Source organism: Pan paniscus, chromosome 4 (genome assembly GCF_029289425.2).
Source record: "Pan paniscus chromosome 4, NHGRI_mPanPan1-v2.0_pri, whole genome shotgun sequence".
In the NCBI taxonomy this organism is placed as follows: domain Eukaryota; kingdom Metazoa; phylum Chordata; class Mammalia; order Primates; family Hominidae; genus Pan; species Pan paniscus.
Window position 1 is genome coordinate 67088992 of NC_073253.2, and position 15659 is coordinate 67104650.

At 41.3% G+C, this 15659-nt stretch overlaps 1 protein-coding gene and 1 pseudogene across 3 annotated transcripts in view; one reads left to right on the forward strand and one right to left on the reverse strand.

The window, feature by feature from the left end:
* The window catches only part of NIM1K (NIM1 serine/threonine protein kinase), an 88400-nt gene that overhangs the window by 37720 nt on the left and 35021 nt on the right, over positions 1 to 15659 (reverse strand). Inside the window, exon 2 of one of the 3 annotated variants that reach the window (XM_055112413.1) lies at positions 2604 to 2734. The exons of the other annotated variants lie outside the window; for them this stretch is intronic. The gene's annotated coding sequence lies outside the window, so the exon portion shown is untranslated. The remainder of the gene's footprint in view (positions 1 to 2603; positions 2735 to 15659) is intronic. 3 annotated transcript variants of the gene reach the window in all.
* LOC103784875 (tubulin alpha-1A chain-like) lies at positions 8738 to 11309 on the forward strand (annotated as a pseudogene).

A 15659-nucleotide genomic window follows, 5' to 3' on the forward strand; every position in this document is an offset into this window, starting at 1 on the left:
GGTGAAACTCCATCTCTACTAAAAATACAAAAATTAGCCAGGCATGGTGGCGCACACCTGTAATCCCAGCTACTAGGGAGGCTGAGGCAGGAGAATTGTTTGAACCCAGGAGGCAGAGGGTGCAGTGAGCTGAGATCATGCCATTGCACTCCAGCGTGGGCAACAAGAGTGAAACTCCGTCTGAAAAAAAAAAAAAGCACCAGGTGGGCAGGAACTTGTGCTTTACTCTTCCCTCTGTCTCTGGGAGTTCTGTGCAGTAGTTGATAAAAGTTTGTTGAAGAAGGAATGAACTAATTTACCAATTAATCCACCATTACAATTAGGTAAGATTTAGTAGAGGTAAATATTTTTGTTTTTTAACTACTAACACTATCCTAGAATTTAACTATCTCAGTTTATTTCAATCCACATTTCTAAGATTTGGGCTCCCTTTACTAGCTATTAGAATTCCTGGCCCCATCTTCTTGTGGAGGTAAAAGCTTAGTCCAAAGTCCATCATCCCCCTGAGAACTGTGACAGAACTGCTTCGAAATGCAAGTCTCCCCCATCCCTGCCCCTTTGAAAGAATCAGCTCCCCACAGGCACCAGGCTTCCTGCCTCTCTCTGCACCTGCTCCCCTCCATCTCCTGCCCAGCTGCGGCTTCAGGGCTTGTTCTCTGCTTTCCTGTTCCCCAACTCTCCTGATTTGGGGTCTATATCCTGAGCTCTATTCAGGCCCTGGGATTTACAGTAGAGTTTGAGACTTCAGGTGCCTCCCAGGAATTCCTCTCCCTCCCTTCCCAATTCAACAGAAAGGGAGGGCACAGGTACAATTGCCAAATATGATCAGTCTCTGTCTTGAATTACGTACCCTAACACCTACAAATGAAACTTCTTGCAAAACGGTCTTGAACCAATTGTCTTGCCTTAGTGGTCGAGGAGACAGTTAATCTTCCATTTAGATCAGATAAAGTGTTTTTGTTACACTTTTACAAATGTTGCTGTGGTTTGCATTGAGGATGAATTGCAACTTGGGACAGCTAGCAAGTCAATTGGGGGAAAAGCCAAACTCCTATCTCACTCCTACTTCAAAATAAGTTCCAAATAAATCATCTAAGTAAATGTAAAATAAACAAAATCATGAAATACTAGAAAAGAATCAGAAATTTTTTTATGGTCTCAGCGAAAGCCATTAAAGAAAACATTGAATTTGACTACATAAAACTGTAATTTTCTGTTTGCCCAAAAGTATCATAAACAGACAGGCAAAAATCAAATGATAACCTGATAGGGAAAACTTTCCAACAAATATAATAAACAAATAAAAAATAAAAAATTTTCTAAGTAAAGAATTTTACAAATTGATTTTAAAAATACCAATATCCAGCCAGGCGCGGTGGCTCACTCCTGTAATCCCAGCACTTTGGGAGGCTGAGGTGGGGGATCACGAGGTCAAGAGATCAAGACCCTCCTGGCCAACATGGTGAAACCTCGTCTCTACTGAAAATACAAAATATTAGCTGGGCGTGGTGGTGCACACCTGTAGTCCCAGCTACTCAGGAGGCTGAGGCAAGAGAATCACTTGAACCCAGGAGGCGGAGGCGAGACAGTGCCGAGTGCCGAGATAGCACAACTGCACTCCAGCCTAAAGGCAGAGCGAGACTCCGTCTCAAAAAAAAAAAAAAGAAAAAGAAAAGAAAAATACCAATATCCTCCCAAAAAAGAAAAATGATGAAGAACATGAGCAGACATTTCACAGAAAATACAAATGACTCCATAATATATAAAAATGTACTCAACCTTACTTATAATTAAAGAAATACCCATAAACTACACTAAAATTAGATTTTTCACATATTAAATTTGAAAGCTGCAAAAAGAATTTTGATAGTGCAATGGTGAGAGATAGTATGGGGAAACAGGAATTCTCATTCATTGTTACTGAAAGTATAAATTGGTACAATTGCTTGGAAGGTAATTTGACTGTAACTATTAATTACAAGTGTATGTGTTCTTTGCTTCAACAATTCTACTTCTAGAATTTCTCTTTGCACACATGTGCAAAGATGTGTATTTCTGACATAAAGATGGATGTGAAAAAGAATGGGTTACAGTATCCAAGATATACTGTTAAGAGGTGGGAAGAGTGTTTATAAAGTGATAATCAGGAGTGTGAGAAAGGGCCGATTGTGGTGGCTCACAGCTGTAATACCAGCACTTTGGGAGGCTGAGGTGGGTGGATCATTTGAGGTCAGGAGTTCGAGACCAGCCTGACCAACATGGTGAAACCCCGTTTCTACTAAAAATACAAAGAAATTAGCCAGGCATGGTGGCACACACCTGTAATCCCAGCTACTGAGGCAGGAGAATCGCTTGAGCCCAGGAGGCAGAGGTTGCCGTGAGCCAAGATCACGCCACTGCACTCCAGCCTGGGCAACAGAAAGAGAATCCATCTCAAAAAAAAAAAAAGTGTAAGAAAGAGGAAGGAATCCCTAAAAACAGGTAGAGTTATTGCATCTGGTGAAGGGACTTGTTGGACAGGGGAATGGAGTGGAAAAAAAGGTATACTTTTTACTGCTTACTTTTTCATACGATTTACATTTTTTTCATGTGCGTATACTTACCTTTAAAAAGAAAATAGGCTGGTTGTGGTGGCTCACACCTATAATCCCAGCACTTTGGGAGACCGAGATGGGTGGATGGTTTGAGTCCAGGAGCTCAAGACCAGCCTAGGCAACACAGTGAGACCCCATCTCTACAAAAAAAATAAAATAAAATAAATTAGCTGGGTGGCACACACCTGTAGTCCCAGCTACTCAGGAGGCCAAAGTGGGAGAATCACTTGAACCTGGGAAGTCAAGGCTGCAATGAGCCAAGATCACCCCACTGCACTTCAGCCTAGGCAACAGAGCGAGACTCTGTCTCAAAGAAGAAAGAAAAAAAGAAAAGAAAAAGGAAACAATTAAAAATATTTAATGTGTTGCCACCTTACATAGTTGGTGTACAATAAGTTTGCTTTACTTTTGGTTACACAGGAAAATTATCATACCTGATTCTCTAATATCTATTGGATTGCTTTTAAAATAAAAAGATAATTCAGGACTTCTGGTGAAACATGGAGAATTTAATGATCTCATTTATTTCTACTTTATTCCAAAAAACAAAAAACCTCAAAATGGCAAAATAAGAGGAGGAAAGTTACAAACCCATGAGGATAAAAAGAATAAGAGTGGAGGCCAGACATGCTGGATCACCTGAGGTCAGGAGTTCGAGACCAGCCTGGCCAACATGGTGAAACCCCGTCTCTACTAAAAATATAAAAAATTAGCCAAGCATGTGGCTCATGCCTGTAATCCCAGCTACTTGGGAGGCTAAGGCAGGAGAATCACTTGAACCTGGGAGGCGGAGGTTGTAGTGAGCCAAGATTGCGCCATTGTACTCCAGCCTGGGAAACAAGAGTGAAATTCCATCTCAAAAAAAAGCAGGCGCGGTGGCTCACGCCTATAATCCCAACACTTTGGGAGGCCGAGGCAGGCGGATCATGAGGTCAGGAGTTCGAGACCAGCCTGGCCAACAGAGTGAAACCCCGACTGTACTAAAAATACAAAAAAATTAACCCGGCATGGTGGCGGGCACCTGTAATTCTAGCTACTCAGAAGGCTGAGGCAGGAGAATCACTTGAACCCGGGAAGCAGAGGTTGCAGTGAGCCAAGATTGTGCCATTGCACTCCAGCCTGGGCAACAAGAGTGAAACTCCAACTTAAAAAAATAAATAAAAATAAGAGAGGAGATAGCAGCAGAGAAATGTCAATACATTTTTGGGGAGATGGAGAGATGGCAAGAAAATTAGTGATAAGCAACTTTGCAGACAAGGAAGAAAACTGCAACCTAAATTCCTACATAAGGGCATGCCAATGAGACTCACCTTTCTGAGTGCTCAAAAAGGCTTCAAACTATAAGAGACCAAGTACCTCAAAGGTTAGAGGAATAAAGCAGGATCAAAATCATGGAAACTGTTTGAAGTTAGAGCAGTGAGACCCCACCCCCCGCCCCTGCCAGCCTTTCCCTCCTCAAAGATAGGTTGTTACTTTCTCTACCCCACCCCAACTCAGGAACACAAGGCACAGGACAGAGGATTAGGTAAAAGTCTGTGTTGTAGAATCCCTCATTCTCTTCTCCTTGCACTCTCGGTTCCCAGAATGGAGGAAAATAAGCATAAAAACCTCGAGGTTGGCTACTCCTCTTTTGGATAGACTAACTCAAGAGAAAAGACTTTCTGAAACCTACATTTGAAAGTTCTCCATTAAGAAAGCCACACAGCCATCTACCGCAAAATCCTCCAAGTGCCAGTTTCATGCACACGCAGGGAGCTTCCAACCAAGTTTCAGTGCATTCTGCTTAGAATGAATGACTGAATAAATGTTCAGTCAAGAGGCATGAGACATCTGAGGAAAGGCTCCAAAATGAAAGAAAGAAACCATGCTCAACCTAAACAACAATCTCTACAACAAAAAGGAACTTGAAGGAAATGTAGAGCCATGAGGAAGCAGAAGATAAAAGATAAGATATTGGATCCATAAAACCAGAACAAATGCTAAAAACAAAAAAAAATTTTCAAAGACAATTCAGACAACAAGAAAGAGCTGTCTTGGAAATTAAAGAATTAAATTGGCCAGGCGCAGTGGCTCACGCCTGTAATCCCAGCATTTTGGGAGGCTGAAGGCGGGCGGATCACGAGGTCAGGAGATCAAGACCATCCTGGCTAACACAGTGAAACCCCATCTCTACTAAAAATACAAAAAATTAGCCGGGCGTGGTGGCAGGCGCCTGTAGTTCCAGCTACTAGGGAGGCTGAGGCAGGAGAATGGCGTGAACCCGTGAGGCAGAGTTTGCAGTGAGCCGAGATCGTGCCACTGCACTCCAGCCTGGGCGACAGAGCGAGACTCCATCTCAAAAAAAAAAAAAAAAAAAAAAATTAAATTGAAGAATTGTGAAAGAAAAATCTAGAAGAGGTAAGCAATATAGAAGACACGAAAACTGGGTAATCAATTCAGAAAGTCCAACATCTAATTATTAGAATTTCCCGTTACACTATTATGCTCCCAATAAAGTAAAACATACATATGGTTTCTGTTGTACCTGAATTGCCAGCAAATCTCACAAATTTAAAAAACAGTACAGTGAGAAAAAACTCTGAATTCTTACACATTCTAATGGAATAAAAAAGTAGAAGGAAAAAATCTAAAAGAAAAGATAAATCCCGTTTCGGTGTGTGTATCTATGGGTATTTAAATATTCATTTTTATTTTGCATAATTTTTTCCCAGAGATTTTCCTTAGAAATATAGAAATAGGAGTTCTGAAGCACAGGTTGTGGGGTTGCTCCAAATAGTATAGATTTTTGACTACTTTATAGTAGAGTCCAAAACATCAAGCTTCATAATGTTGAAAGCTAAGCAAATAATGGAAGTGATCACATACCTAATTAAAAACAAAATTTCAGATGTAAGTGAGTTTTTTGTTGTTGTTCTTTTGCCTTTGCCCTTTAGATTTTGATCAATTTTTATGGACATTAATGAGAGCTTAGAAACTCAACCAGACAAAATTATGGAGTCACATCACTGCAGATCAAAGCCTCTGGAGCAGGTAGAATAGTCCTTAATTATTAGCTTGCTGTTGCTATATAGCAATGCATTAAATAAGATGAAAGAAAACAGAGCTTACTTGGTAATTCATTTTCTTGACTTATAACTCACTGTGAAAATAATATCAATGAAAACCATCTCACCTTTGTTCTCTCTGAGTTTAACTTACAAAACTTCTGGGCGAGGCTCTTAGGCAAACTTTTCATTGGTTGGCAAGGCCAAGCATTGGTTTCCTTAAAAGAAAAGCTGAGTTTTCTCTATGTGTGGCAACAAAGTTCAAGACAGCTAGTCCTCAGTTATAATCCTTCTCAGGCAGGTGCACCCTCAGGGAGAATAATTAGCAAATTCATCTCGTTTGAAAGTTTATTTTACCATTTTGAAATCATTTGCATCATCTTTGCTTTTAGCTCAGCTCTTTATTTCGCAGCACACATGTCAAGATCCCCATGCAGTGCAATGGGGGAAATTCCAAAGCAAATAGAAAAGCAGTCCATATGGGCTGGTTTCTAGGACAGCAGTTCTGCTCTGTGACACCACATCTCCCCTACTTCGTCTCAGAGCAGGGCTACTCAGCCCAGGTCTACCCTCATCCAGTTCACACCCAGCATCCAGGGACAGTCCATCCAGTCTGATGGGTTTACATCAGCTCTTCCCATATATACTTCTACCACACTTGAGGTTCCCTTTGCCGTCAATGCCACAGACTCAAATGCCTAGAACAGTGCAGGAGTTCTACGTCAGTGACCAAGTGCAGTGCCTATGCCTGGCGTGGTGAGGCAGCCCTTGCTCAGCTCCAGCCAGGGCAGCCATGCCAGAATGCAGGTTTACTTTTGCCAGATCTTATAATTCTTGAAAAGAAACTGGCAATTAAGAATTTTTTGGTAAACTCCGTCAATTTTTTATTTTTTAGTTTTTTTTAATTTAGAGGCAGGGTCTCACTATGTTGTCCAGGCTGGTCTTGAACTCTTGGCCTCAAGAAATCCTTCTGCCTCAGCCTCCTTGTAGCTAGGATTACAGGTGCAATCCACCCACCAAGCCTGGCGACTCCATTTTTTTTTAAAATGTTTATGTTTTTTTGGTGGTTTTTAAATTTTGTTTTGTTTTTTGTTTGACACAGGATTTCACTCTCACCCAAGCTGGAGTGCAGTGGTGCAATCACAGCTCACTGCAGCCTTGACATCCCATTGCTCAGGTGTTTCTCCCACCTCAGCCTCCTGAGTAGCTGGGACTACTGGTACACACCACCATGCCTGGTTATTTTTTGTAAAGACAGGGTTTTGCCATGTTGTCCAGGCTGATCTGCAACTCCCGGTCTTGAGTAATCCACCCTCCTTGGCCTCCCAAAGTGGCTGGGATTACAGGCATGAACAACCATGCCCGTCAACTCTCAATTTTTAAAGTATAGATTAACTACTTTTAAAACACTGGTGAAGTGAAACTGAAGTGTCAGGCTGGATTTGGCCTCCAGGTTGGCCATTTCCAGGCTCTGTTCTAGGTTTCATGGGAGAATCATCCAAAAAAAAAAAAGATGGGGAGGGAATAGTTCATAGATCCATAGTCAAATACATCTGGAACTGCTGCACATTATACCCCTCTTAGATATTTGCATTAGTACCTTACAGTCTTGTAGTTTTAAAACCACACGCACAAACAAATGTCTGTTTAATTCAGTGGTCCCCAAGTTTATTTAAGCATCTAATTCATCCTTACTGAATACATTTTTGTCATTGACATTTTCCTTATGACTCTAACCACAGAGGTGGACAAAGCTGTCAAATATCTGTAAGAATTTAGGTCCCAACAGGAAGATTATGAAAACGATTCAGTATAGAATGAAACAGAAAATAGATAGTTGAGTTTAATCCACCAATGCAGCAGATGAGGTGGGAGCTACCCATCTGTGGGGTCTGGGATGACACAGTAGTAGCTTGACAATTGAGTATCTCTTAACCTTGAGAAGATTTAGTGTTAAAAACAAAAATACTTAAGAGACTCAAACCCTCCAGTATTAATATTTTTGTCTGATGAACTTGTATGAAATTGGTATTTCAATGTACTTGTTATGTGAAGATAATTTGGCATAATAAATAACAAAATAGTTTTGTGACTCTAATTTAAAATGAAGAATTGGATAATTAATTTAGATTTGTGATTTTAAGTTGAACTTTTATTGTTTTAAAATAGCACTGAATGAAATGTATTTAAAAGAGCTTAAGGTTCACCCTTGTCTATATGTTTAAATCATTATATTTGTAAAAGAATTACTAGTATTCTGGAAGCATTTTTTTTTAACAAATAAAGTTTTTTAAAAGGAAATGAAACAAATTATAAATGCAGTTTAAAATGGTTAAAAAGGTTTCATTAAGCTTTGAATGGGATCAAACATTAATCCTTAAAAATTATTGTCAGACAAAATAATGTCTGGAATTTGCTTTAAAATAGGCCGGGCATGGTGGCTCATGCCTATAATCCCAGCACTTTGGGAGGCCAAGGTGGGCAGATCATGTGAGGTCAGGAGTTTGAGACCAGCCTGGCCAATATGGTGAAACCCTGCCTCTACCAAAAATACAAAAATTAGCTGGATGTGATGGCAGACACCTGTAATCCCCGCTACTCAGGAGGCTGAGGCAGGAGAATCGCTTGAACCCAGGAGGTGGAGGTTGCAGTGAGCCAAGATCGCGCCACTGCATTCCAACCTGGGCAACAGAGCAAGACTGTGTCAAAATAATACAAAATAAATAAAATACTATAAAATAAGTCCCCATCCGCATGTTGGCCAGGCTGGTCTTCAACTCCTGACCTCAGTTGATCTGCCCACCTCAGCTTCCCAAAGGGCTGGGAATACAGGCATGAAGTACCATGCCCAGCCAATGGGAGTTTAAATTAAACAAGATTAGCCATGAGCTGGGAATTTTTTATGCTAGGTGATGAGTACATGGAGGGTTGTAATGTTCTATACACCATTTTTGTGTATATCTAAAATTGCTTATAATACAATTTTTAAAATAATTGTTAAAATTAGCCACATCAAAAAATATAATATTTGTAATAAGATGCTAGGCATTTTACAACAGGCAACAGTGCTCATTAAATGCATGCATTTAATGAATGAATGAATGAATGAATGACACGACATGACAACTCTGTAAAGTGAGGTATGGTCATTCCCTTTTCACAGATACAAAAGCCAAAACCAAAACTAAGGCCATCTGAAGTTAAGGCAGTTGCCCTTGATTTCCTGACTGTTAGCTCTGTGAAGGTGAAAACTGTGTATTTAAGTAAACATTACAACATGTGAAACCATGAATTTCAAAGATCTGAGGTAGAGAATGAAGTCATGTCCCAATAGAAACCCGACTTTCTGCAATGAAAATTTTCATCTCATTTATCATTTATTTCCAAAACACAAATCTTCCCATCTTCTCTGAGGACTTACGCCTGCCTCCAAACAAAAGGAATAGCATGAAGATACTGAATGGAATCATGCATTGAATCACAAGAAGGTGGCCCTGAGCAGCAAAACAAAATGTATTCTTCATCTGCTCAGAAATAACTAATTTAGGAAACGGTGCGGGAACACTCATACCCGTTTGCAGCTAATGGTTTATTTTTAGGGAATTAAAAATATTTGTAAGTCAAAGCAGAAACTGCTCTTTTGCTGCCTTGTAACTTTCTTCAGCTCTAATGTAGCGTGCTCACTAAGAAGCAGAGAACACTTCAGCGATGCCCTTGAGGGTGTTAGAAAAACCTCGTTTTCTATTTGAGCAAAACTCAAGAAAGTCTATCAGGGTAACAGGCCGCAAGGCTATGGCCATGGATAAGGAAAAGAGTGTTGTGGAACAAAAGCTCCTAGTTTTATCATCATAAAATGTTCAAGTGGATTTGAAACCTTTATTAAGAGCCTCTCATACCTGGTAAGTGATCCCTTCACACAGAATAGGCAACCCATCTGATAATTTTTAAATATTTACCCAACACTGGAGGTAAGTGAGAGGTGGCAGTAGTTAGGGACAAGAGGAAGGTTAAGTTTTTTTTTTTTTTTAAGTGTCACTCTTGCCTTAGAAGAAGGAAAGAAAATAATAGGCAGATTCTCTTATATCAACCACCTAAGAGTCGCACTGTAAGAAGAAACAATCTCTCCTTGTCTCCACCATCGACTCGGCAGCCGTGAAGCAATAATCATGAGTGAGTGCATCTCCATCTCATTGGCCAGGCTGGTGTCCAGGTTGGCAATGCCTGCTGGGAGCCCTACTGCCTGGAACATGGCATCCAGCCCAATGGCCAGATGCCAAGTGACAAGACAACTCGGGGAGGAGATGACTCCTTCAACAGCTTCTTCAGTGAGACGGGCTCCGGCAAGCATGTGCCCAGGGCAGTGTTTCTAGACTTGAAACCCATGATAATTGATGATGAAGTTTGCACTGGCACCTACCACCAGCTCTTCCACCCTGAGCAGCTCATCACAGGCAAGAAGATGCTGCCAGTAAATATGCCTGAAGGCACTACACCATTGGCCAGGAGATCACTGACCTCGTTTTGGACCAAATTTGTAAACTGGCTGACCAGTGCAAGGATCGCCAAGGCTTCTTGTTTTTCCACAGCTTTGGTGAAGGAATTGGTTCTGGGTTCACCTCCCTGCTCGTGGAACAACTCCCGGTTGATTATGGCAAGAAGTCCAAGCTGCAGTTCTCCATTTACTCACCACCCCAGGTTTCCACAGCTGCAGTTGAGCCCTACAACTCCATCCTCACCTCCCGCACCACCCTGGAGCACTCTGATTTTGTCTTCATGGTAGACAATGAGGCCACTTATGATATCTGGCATAGAACCTTGATACTGAACGCCCAACCTATACTAAACTGAATAGGTTGATAGGTCAAATTGTGTCCTCCATCACTGCTTCCCTGAGATTTGATGGAGCCCTGAATGTTGATCTGACAGAATTCCAGACAAAGCTGGTGCCCTATCCCCCCATCCACTTCCCTCTGGACACATATGCCCCGTCATCTCTGCTGAAAAAACCTACCATGAAACAGCTTTCTGTAGCAGAGACTGCCAGTGCTTGCTTTGAGCCTGCCAACCAGATGATGAAATGTGAGCCTTGCCATGGTAAATACATGGCTTGCTGCCTGTTTTACCGTGGTGACATGGTTCTCAAAGACGTCAATGCTGCCATTGCCACCATCAATCAAGACCAAGTGTATCATCCAATTTGTGGTTTGGTGCCCCCCTGGCTTCAAGGTTGGCATTAACTGCCAGACCTCCCACTGTTGTGACTGGTGGAGACCTGGTCAGGATACAGAGAGCTGTGTGCATGCTGAGCAATACCACAGCCATTGCTGAGGCCTGGGCTCGCCTGGACCACAAGTTTGACTTGAATGTATGACAAGAGTGCTTTTGTTCACTGGTACGTGGATGAGAGAAGGGAGGAAGGAGAGTTTTCTGAGGCCGGTGAGGACATGACTGCCCTTGAGAAGGATTATAAGGAGGTTGGTGTGGATTCTGTTGAAGGAGAAGGTGAGGAAGAAAGAGAGGAATACTAAAGTGAAAATGTCACAAAGGTGCTGCTTTTACAGGGAAGCTTATTCTGTTTTAAACATTGAAAAGTTGTGGTCTGATCAGTTAATTTTTATGTAGCAGTGTATGCTCTAATATACAACTACTGACCTATGCTTTAAAACATGAATGCTTTTGCAGACCCAAACTGTCCATTTCTGTGATGGGTTTTAAAAACAATAATAACAATAAATGTTTTTTAAAAGTGAACAAGTATGTAGTAACAATCTGAACTAACAGAATAAATAATACTTTAAAAAAATCTTCATATATATGGAAATTTAATATGTAATAGAGGTGGCATTTCAGACCACTGGGAAAAGGTAAACGATTCAATATTATGATGCTTGCAGGGGCTAAACCAAGAGATGGCTTTAGCTTTCACACCACCACAAATTCTTCATTAGCCGTCATTCTTTGACACACATAAGAAAATTATGCATTTATAAATATAGATATATAGATATAGATAGAGGAAGAGATAAATAGAGTTTCACTCTGTCACTCAGGCTGGACTGCAGTAATGAGAGGATGGCTCACTGCAGCCTCGATCTCCTGGACCCAAGCAATCCACCCAACTCAGTCTCCTGAGTAGCTGCAACAACAAGCTTGTGCCAACATGCCCAGCTAATTTTTTATTTTTTGTAGAGATGGTGTCTCACTATGTCGCCCAGGCTGGTGTTGAACTCCTGAGCTCAAGTGATCCCCCAGCCTCAGCCTCTCAAAATCCTGGGATTATAGGTGTGAGCCACAGCATCCAGCCAAGAAAATAATATATTTTTTGATTAGTGTAAAGTGCCATGCAAATACAGAGGCTCATGCCTCTTCTAGTAATATTACTATTCCAAGACACACCCATATAGAAATGCTGGAGTCACTACTGGGTGTCAGGACAGACCATGTGCATATGTACGTAGTGCGTACCTGTACATGCACAAAAAAAAGCTCTGGTAAAATGCAGATTGAACTAGTGGGTGACAAATGGGGAAGGAGTGTGAGGTACAGAATTGGGGAGGAGTGAAAATGAGGGTGATGGGGGTTGTTATCCCCCCTTCATCTGTTCTTTCTTCTATAGCAGTGGTTCTCAACCTTAACCTGCATGAAAATCACCAGAGAGCATTCAAAAAATGCAGAAGTCTAGGCCCTGCCCCCCAAATATTGTGATTGAATTGACCTATGGAGTGGGAGGTGTCTATTTGTTTAAGTTTTCCAGGTGATTCTGTTGTGCAGCCAAATTTGAAAACCACTATTCTATAACAGAGAAGTTTTAGCTGGGCACATTGCTATCCAACTGAGGACTGTATTTCCCAGTTTTGGCTATAGTTTAGTTTGGCCATGTATCTGAGTTCCAGTCATGGGCTGTGAGCACAAGTGACATACGTGACTTCCATGTTGTGACCTTTAAAAAAAGAAGCATGACCTCTCGCCTCTTCCTTCTTCCCATCTTCCTGCTAGCTAGAATGTGGACACAGTGGGGTAAATGGAAACAGCCACCTTGGACCAAGATGGAAGCCATGTGTTGAGAATTGCAGAGCCACCGAGAAGGAGCCGAAACCCATCACTACACAGTCACCAGATCAACCCAGGATTGCTACCTTTTATATTATGATGTGAGAGATATAAGATTCTATCTTCTTTAAGCCTTTATTGTTTCGACCTTTGTTATGGCAACCCAATGTTTGTGCAAGAGGGCTTTCATTTCTTACTCCATTTGTTTCTGGGTTGTTTGAACATTTTATAACATGTACAACTAGTTTTATAACTTGAAATTTATATGTAATTGGTATCTGTTTATCTATAGGTAAAGATAGAGATATTTCAAAGGAAGTCTTCGCTCTTAAAGAAAAAAAAAAAGAGGCTAAAATTAGGCTGGGCTTGGTGGCTCACACCTGTAATCCCAGCACTTTGGGAGGCCAAGGTGGGTAAATCACGAGGTCAGGAGTTCGAGACCCTGGCCAACATAGTGAAACCCCATCTCTACTAAAAATACAAAAATTAGTTGGGCATGGTGGCATGAGCCTGTAGTCCCAGCTACTCAGGAGGCTGAGGCAGAAGAATCACTTGAACTCAGGAGGCAGAAGCTGCAGTGAGCTGAGATGGTGCCACTGCACTCCAGCCTGGGCAACAGAGCCAGACTCCATCTCAAAAAAAAAAAAAAAAAAAGGCTAAAATTTAAAAAAGAAAAAAAAGATACAGATATAGGTTGATATTCATGAATATGTATAAATAGAGACAGATTTTATCTGTCTTGTCTACATCTATCTGTATAGCCTATAAAGGTTTAGATAGGTAGATATAAAGTACAGTGGACCAATGACAGAGATTCCTGATTTTAGTTTTCTGATACATCAAGGTATTTCCAATTATTTATACCTTCAGGCAAATTAAATTAAAGAATCTTTTTTTTTTTTTTTTTTTTTTTGAGATGGAGTTTTGCTCTTGTAGCCCAGGCTGGAGTGCAATGGCGCGATCTCAGCTCACTGCAACCTCCACCTCCCAGTTCAAGCAATTCTCCTGCCTCAGCCTCCCGCGTACCTGTGATTACAGGCTCCTGCCACCACGCCCGGCTAATTTTTGTATTTTTAGTAGAGACGGGGTTTCGCCATGTTGCCCAGGCTAGCCTCGAACTCAGGTCAGCCTCATGTGATCCACCTGCCTTGGCCTCCCAAAGTGCTGGAATTACAGGCATGAGCCACCACACCTGGCCCAAAAGTATTGAGGACTGGTCATGTTAAAGAAACTAAGGTGAAGCAAGTAAGCGTGTTATTGTTTTAAAAAGTACTACATTCACTTGTGAGTAGCAAATTAATTTCGACAAAACAGTATCATCTATATTTTTCATGTAATACTGTTAACCTAAATTTCATTGGTTTGAAGGTTTTTTTGTGTGCTTAACTCAGTAAAATTTGTTTTGCTTTATATGTATACGAGCTTTAAGGAAAAGAAAGTTAATTAATTAATTAATTGTTTTTGAGACAGGGTCTCATTCTGTCACCCAGACTGGAGTACAGTGGAACGATCTCAGTTCACTGCAACCTCCACCTCCTGGTCTCAAGAGAGCCTCCCACCTCAGCCTCCCAAGTAGCTGGGATCACAGATGTGCCCTGCCACACCTAGCTGATTTTTAGGGGTTTTTTTGTAGAGACAGGGTTTTGCCATGTTGGCCAGGCTGGTCTTGAATTCCTGGGTTCAAGTGATCTGCCTGCCTCAGCCTCCCAAAATGCTGGGATTACAGGAGTGAGCCACAGCACCTGGTTGGGAAAATAAATTTAAACTGGAGTTTTATATTTGTACATTTTCAGTATCTTTAATGTAAAATTTTTGTTTATATTTATTTATAATAAAACAGGTCTCGGCCGGGCACGGTGGCTCACGCCTGTAATCCCAAGACTTTGGGAGGCTGAGGTGGGCGGATCACAAGGTCAGGAGATCGAGACCATCCTGGCTAACACGGTGAAACCCTGTCTCTACTAAAAATACAAAAAATTAGCCAGGTGTGGTGGCAGGCACCTGTAGTCCCAGCTACTCGGGAGGCTGAGGCAGAAGAATGGCATGAACCCAGGAGGCAGAGGTTGCAGTGAGCCGAGATTGTGCCACTGCACTCCAGCCTGGGCGACAGAGTGAGACTCCAAGTCAAAAAAAAAAAAGGTCTCAACCAAGGAGTTATGAGAATTTAATTCCTTTAAAAGTTATCAGTAAATGACACAGTTTTGAGAAACTGTGCTTCTGAGGGAGATTCCCCCAAATTAAACAACCAAGTGAGGTCATGGAATAATATACACTCAGGGTCAGAACAAGGTTACAGTCTCAGCTTTCCCACGAAATGTCTTTGTGACCTTGAGCCAGTCTTTTCCACTCTCTAGGTTCAGTATCTTTACTGGCAAGTGAGAATGTTGGAACCTATGATGTTTACAGATCATTCCAGCCCTGCCCTTCTGAGATCCTGGATTAGACAATATGGGGTGAATTCCAAAACATTTGTGAAAAAAACTCTTAAGTCCAAGTGTCACATTGCCCCCTTCTGGACCTTTGTAGTATCCACATGGATGAGATTAATAAAACCCATAAAAATAATAAAAACCCATAATAAATAATAATTTTTTTAAAAACTCATAATAAACCCTAGATGGACTTGTGAAATAGCATAGCCCAATTCCCTTTCTCCCCTCAGACAACCTAGAAAGTCATATTTGAAGGTGCTCTACTAGAAGTGTTAGAGCACAACCCAGGAAAGGAAAAAGGGCAAAGGGTAGCAAAGGAGTGGGAAACACAGGGATATGGAAGACGGGTTGGATTCAAGAGAGTTTTACACAGTTCTATCTCCAGCTATTCCCCCAGTATAAGAAATATTGTTAGCTATCTATTATCAAGTGCTTACTATGTGCCAAGAACCAATTCTTTTATTTTATTTTTTATTTTTATTTTATTATTTTTTTTCTTTTGAGACGGAGTCTCGCTCTGTCTCCAGGCTGGAGTGCAA